At 51.6% G+C, this 6,000-nt stretch overlaps 1 protein-coding gene across 10 annotated transcripts in view; it reads right to left on the reverse strand.

The window, feature by feature from the left end:
• The window catches only part of KTN1 (kinectin 1), an 82,323-nt gene extending 77,012 nt beyond the window's left edge, over positions 1-5,311 (reverse strand). For all 10 annotated transcript variants that reach the window (XM_058026258.1, XM_058026253.1, XM_058026262.1 and 7 more), the window contains exon 1: positions 5,229-5,311. The gene's annotated coding sequence lies outside the window, so the exon portion shown is untranslated. The remainder of the gene's footprint in view (positions 1-5,228) is intronic.
• Between the last annotated feature and the right edge of the window lie 689 nt (positions 5,312-6,000).

Here is a 6,000-nt window from a genome sequence, read left to right on the forward strand (position 1 = left end):
GCTTAATGTTTTCAGGCCATACAGGAGAGTGTAAAACAGAACTAAGCCAGCATTTCTTCTACAAGGAACTTGCAGGGTGGGATCTGGAAGGCAAAGAATAAGGAGCCCAAAATAACTCTGGTTGAGTTTATATTGCTCTGGCAGCTAAGCAAAAGTTGATAACACTGGACTGAGGTACTTCCCCTCTGCAGGATGAGAGCTGGATTGTTTTTGGAAGCACCATGAATCACGGGCATAAATATACCAGGCTTTAAGAGCCTTTGACACCCACGTAATTCTGAACTCCAGCTTGATTTTCCCTGGGTCATTCAACACATGCTCAGTGAGCTGGACACCAGACAGGCAGGCTGAGAAAGCCACCTACTCAATTAATAGGTGTAATCCCAAAATCAGAACTTGGGTTTTGCTGGATAACATCAACACACCTCTTCTGAGAGAAAGAGAGCCTTCCCTGATGCTTCTCCGTTTGTCATTCAACTGCAACTTGAAGGAAAACAGGAGTTTTGCTCTATTTCCTCAACTTCACAGCATAAAAGGGCTGAAAGATGCTTTCTGCAACAGGGGAGCTGTGGTGCAGCAGCTCCAGCAGAGCAGTGATTTGCAGGATTGCCTGGCTGTGAGCAGATCCAGGCAAGGAAAGCACACAGAGGGATCAGCCAGAAGGAAGAGTGTCCGATGGAAAAAGAGAAAAAAAACATTAAAACCCTGCAAGTTCCCTGTGTTTCACTACCACTGAAAACCCTGCACACCTGAGAGCAAAGAGCTGTAAGTGCAAGCAGAGGACAACACTATTTATAATAGGGATTATCAGTGCAACAAAAGGCTTGTCCACATGACTGATTCACAGACACTTTCTCTGAGTTACAATGCAGTGATGCACAAGCAAAGATGAGCTTTCATCTGAAACAGAAAAAATGCTATTCCTCTAAATAAATCTTCATGGGAAGAAAAAATGGGAAGGAACTACTTTTACTTCTCTTCAGTAACAGCAGTTTGGAGCTGTGGATTGTGGTAAGCAGGGTGGTCACAAAGCACAAACAAAAACAGAGCATTGCAGAAAAGGAGGAGGAGAGCTGAAAATAAATAACTCTGATTACCCCACAAACCTCACAGCTCCTGCCCCTCTCCTCTCCCTCCCACCCCAAACTTATTCCACAGCAAAACTCAAGGCTTGAAGCACCCAAAAGAGCTTGAAACTACTTGAAACCACAAAGCTTCTCTGCACGACATAGCGGCAAGCAGATAATGTTCTTTATCTGTGTTAGTGCAGTTAGAGATTGTTTCCAGAGTTCTCATGTAATGGATACCATTCCTCTTTTTTCCTGTTTTCTACAGTATCTAAGAGACTTAAAAAAAAAAAAAAAAAAACCTCCTCACCTCTAGTTAAATTGGAAGCATTAAAAAGGATCATGAGATTTGCATTCTTTAGCACCTCAGATTATTGGAGTTTCCACTGCCATGACTTCCCCTTCCAACTCCACACCCAAGCTCCAATTAAAGAATCTTCACATTTGGGTGGACTTTGGTATTTCTTGTACCAAGACACTGGAGCAGCCAGGCTGACAAGATGGCCAAGGCAGCAGAATTTCTGCACTCCCAAGAGATCTCTGTTTAATTTTGCTTTATGGAGAGATCCTGCACCAAGCCTGCCCTCTGCCCAGGACCTATATTTAGGGACTGAGCTGACCCAGCAGTGCCCCTGTAAGCTCATTTATTGAGATTCACTTATTCATTCTAATATAATCTAATTAGATGCAGCAGTCCTGCACACAGGCATGGCAGTGACCAGGAGAGGACGAGTTCAAACACAGGGAACCCAGCCTAGGTGCTATTTAGCTCTCACAGACAGGGAAAAAAACCTCTTGCAGAGGAATGGCAGGAATTACAGACGGCTGTGCACTATCTCTGGATCCACTCTGCCTCTTCCATCCACCAGGTAAAAAACAATTCCTCAGCTGGAAACAGCAGAGTGCAGATCAATGCACGGTGCTTATCCGTGCTGCTCCTGCTCTGAAATCACTGGAAATGGGGGCCAAAAAAAAAGGCAGGAATCAGCCTTTAAGGCAGTGCCCACGCCAGCAGGCACAGATGCATTCCCAAACTGCAGACCACAGGCATCAGCCTGGAAAAAATGCCAAAGAGCCCACATTGTAAGAAAATACTTTAAAGGCTCCATTCTGGCAAGAAATAGGAAGTTTTCAAAGCTCCCAAGTACCCTCTCTCCTGCCACCAGCTGTAGTTCAGGCAGGCGAACAGGAAGAAGCTTTTACATTTCTAAAAACATAAATAAATACTTCTTAAAAAAAAAAAAAAGTCTACATGTGTTTTATTTGCTTGGACATCTTGTATAACATGCGAGGAGAAGCAGATTCCTAGGAGCCATGGGCTGGTAATTCTCCAATTTATCATCTCCATAGTTTATGCACAGTCATTAACAAGAAGTGATTTGTCTGGGACAGATTTAGCCCAGCAACTCCCTGTCTCATTAGCCTGAAACAATCACCCGAGGAATGTCAAAAAGTTTGTGAGCTTAGTGCAGCAATCAGCCCCCTCCAAAATATTCCTACTTTTAAAAATAGCCCAATCCTGCTGCTTTGCCAATGCAGAGCAGGAAGTGCTAAACAGAGATGCAAAAAATTCCCTTTATATTAAAAAGGTTCTGATGGGTAAAGGCAAAAGGTTGTCACTGACAAGGAAATCCTGAGAATATCGATAAGACAACAATTCAAGGAGACTTAAAGACTTCGACTTGTTTAACCCATGAAAACAAGGGGTCAAGAGGGGATCCAATTGCTCTAATTGCATCAGGGAGGGAAAACAATCATTTAAACCAAATGGAAACATCAGAACCAAAAACAAATGACACAAACAGGCCACGAGCACCGTGAGGATGGAAATTCAGCAAGGAGGCTCCCCAACAGCTCTCCTGCAGAGACGGAGAAAGAATAAACTGATCAAGTTTCACCTTGGAGGCAGTTGTGCTATGAAAGGCATCCACAGCACGGATGGGTGCTAAAAACAGGGAAACTAAACTTGATTTGGGCTGCTGCCACAGCTTTTGGAGTGAGGAGCGGGATGAAGAATTACCTGCTCCTGCCGCTCTGCCTCCTGCTTCCTCCCCATCCCCGCGGGACAGCACAGGGGGCATCCACACCATTTCCTCAGGCACATCCCTGGGCCGTGAGCAGGGAGCTAAACTTGGGAGCTGAAGCCTCACAAAGTCAGTGGTGAGAGGTGGGTGCCTTGGCAGCAGCACGGGAAGGGATTAGGAGCAACCAAGTTTGATGCTTAAAATAAAACACATGTTCCTGTCCCCTGTGTCCTCACACTTCAGGGTCTTGAGTGTGTAGCTTCAACACAGACCTGGCCAGCACCTCTGAAACTCACAGGGAATTCCAGCTCCTAAGGGATTTCTTTAGCCAGCACCCAGGGTCAAGAATGATTAGACATTTTTGAAGCCATAACCACCAAAATCTCCAAGAGCAAGAGCAGATGACGCAAATGAAAGCTGTTCCAGAGCTAACCAAGCAACACCACAGCTTTACACAGGCTTGAGTAAGTCCTTCCCTTTCCTCCAAGGGGTTTCAGAAACAAAGTAGTCATCAGGTCTGTGACGGGGATAAAGGATAAAATCAAAATCTCACTGTGTCCTTCAGATCCTACTGCTGCTATTTCTGAGAGCAGAAAGCATCTTCTTGAGAGCAGCTAGAAAAGGGAGGTGGTAGGAAAAAAAACTACCAAAAAAGGTATTTGGTAATAACCCTACCAGAGAATTAGTGTTTCTTTCCAATCCCCAACCTTTCACTGCTGCAGTTACACACAAAAGTTATTTTAATCACAGTATGCAGAAAGCAGCATCAGCATATGAGGCAAGAGAAAAAATATGTGGTAAAGCGAGTTGCATGGCCTGTTGGAGGGCAGAAATTACAGCACAGTTACAGGCAAGAGGTCCACGAGGCAGAGAAATGCTTACAGCCCAAGCCAAACAGGAGGATGATAGTGATCCACAGAGAGAAAAGGCAAGGAAAAACATCTGAAAGGAGGTGGAACACAGGAACTGAATCCCTTCTCAACTTTTGCAGCAACCAGTTCGGACTGCCCAGCGAGAGATTTTTGCCTTGTCATAGGTAAAGAGATGCTAAATGGAATAGTTATATCAACTAAATGCCGTTTGTGTTGGTGGACAGAGGCAGCAATGGAAACACTAAAGGAACACAGGAGAAAAAAAGGGAGAATTTTAAACAGAAAAGAGCTACAGCGGGGTATCAGCTCAGCTCCTCTTCCACAAAGTGAGAAATTATCTTCGAGGTTTTCTAACAGCGACCTCAAAATACACAGCAATGCTTTAGTGGGGGTGTGGGGGAAAAAAGGTCAAAAAATGACAAACCTACAGCACACGGGTGGATGCACATCACTGGAGAGCAGAACTTGTCACTGTCTAATGCAGAAAAGACACTAAGCTACGTTATTCTTAATAACCACCTACTCAATTAAAATACTTCATCATCTGAAGGCAGCCGGGTACAAAAGGCGCAGCTTTGCCACCTTAACTCCTCTTTCCTTCTCCACAACTCGCAGGCTGGGAGAAGGGAGCCAGCCGTGAGTAGTGAGAGGTGATGGGGGCAAAGACACCTCCAGGGTTAACAGAGCTGCACACAACCCGGACCAAAGGGCAAAGGCAACCTCAGGAACGAAACACCACCGACACCATCACCTGCGAGGGTGGGGAGCGGCGTTTGCGAGCATCTGACACCCGCACGGCACCCGGGGCGGCCCGGATCGCGGTAATGGAGCGCGATGCTCATTAAAGCTCCCACGGCCACCCGGGCGCTGCAGCAGCAGCCGCCTCTCGCCAAACCTCACCCGGGGCTCCGCCAGCCCCGGGGAAGGCTCCGATCCCCATCTGGGGCGGCAATTGCCGCCCGGCCGCCCCTCGGCGGGCGGTTTAACGCAGCGGGCTCCGGGAGCACCGCGGGCACGGCGCGCCTGCCCCGCTTCACCCGGCTCCGGGGGGATGCGCTCGGGGAGCACCGGAGCCCCAGCGGAGCCCCCCGAGCCCCGCCGGCCCCACGGCAGCGGCCTCTCCCCGCCCTGGGGCCGCGCCCGGACCACCCCCCCCCCCCCCGGCCGGGCCGCAGCCCCGGGCCCGCCGCGGCCTGGGCCCGCCGCCCCTCGCCGGGAGGGCCCGGCCCCGCTGCGGCCCGCGGCGCTCCCCGGGCGGCACTCACCGAGACGGCGGCGGGCAGGGCAGGGCCGTGCCGGGCCGGGGCTGCGGGGACGGAGCGGGAGCGGCCGGTGCTGCGCGGCGCGGGCGGCAGGAAGGGGAGGAGGCGGCCCCGCACGTCCGCCGCGCCTGCGGCCGCCCCCCCGCGCGTTAAAGGCACCGGCACCGCCCCGGCCGGGAGCCCCCGGCACCGCCCGGCCCTGCCCGGCACCGAGCGCGGCCGCGGGGGAGCCCCGGCAGCGGGGAGCGCCCGCCCGGCTCCGCCACGTGTGTGGGTGCATCACCCGCAGCCCGCCGTGCGCCGGGGGATCGCCCCCGAGCTCCACACGTGGGGATCCCTCAGCTCGGCCTGGGGTTCGCCCACCCAGCCTCACTCCGGGCGGGGATCCCCGGGATCACCCACCGAGACTCACCCCACGCGGGGATCCCCAGGGATCACTCACCCAGACTCCTTCACATGGGGATCCCAGGCATCACCCATCCACGTTATTCCCATGCAGGGATCCTCAGGGATCACCCACCCACACGGGGATCCCACCGCCCCCAAGCTCCCCCATGCTGCAATCCCTCACCTGTTCCTGAGGATCGCCTACCCAAACTTCCACCAGGAAGGGATCCCCAGGGATCATCCACCCCGAGTTCCCCTAGACCGGGATGCCCAGGGATCTCCCCACCATACCCCACCCACGGACAGCCCTCCCGGAGGTAGGGATCCTCCCATGCAGGTTTCCCACACGCAGGGAACACATCCACGCACACCCCACCCGAGGTGGGAA

The sequence above is a fragment of the Melospiza georgiana genome, chromosome 6 (genome assembly GCF_028018845.1).
Source record: "Melospiza georgiana isolate bMelGeo1 chromosome 6, bMelGeo1.pri, whole genome shotgun sequence".
NCBI classification, from domain to species: Eukaryota; Metazoa; Chordata; class Aves; order Passeriformes; family Passerellidae; genus Melospiza; species Melospiza georgiana.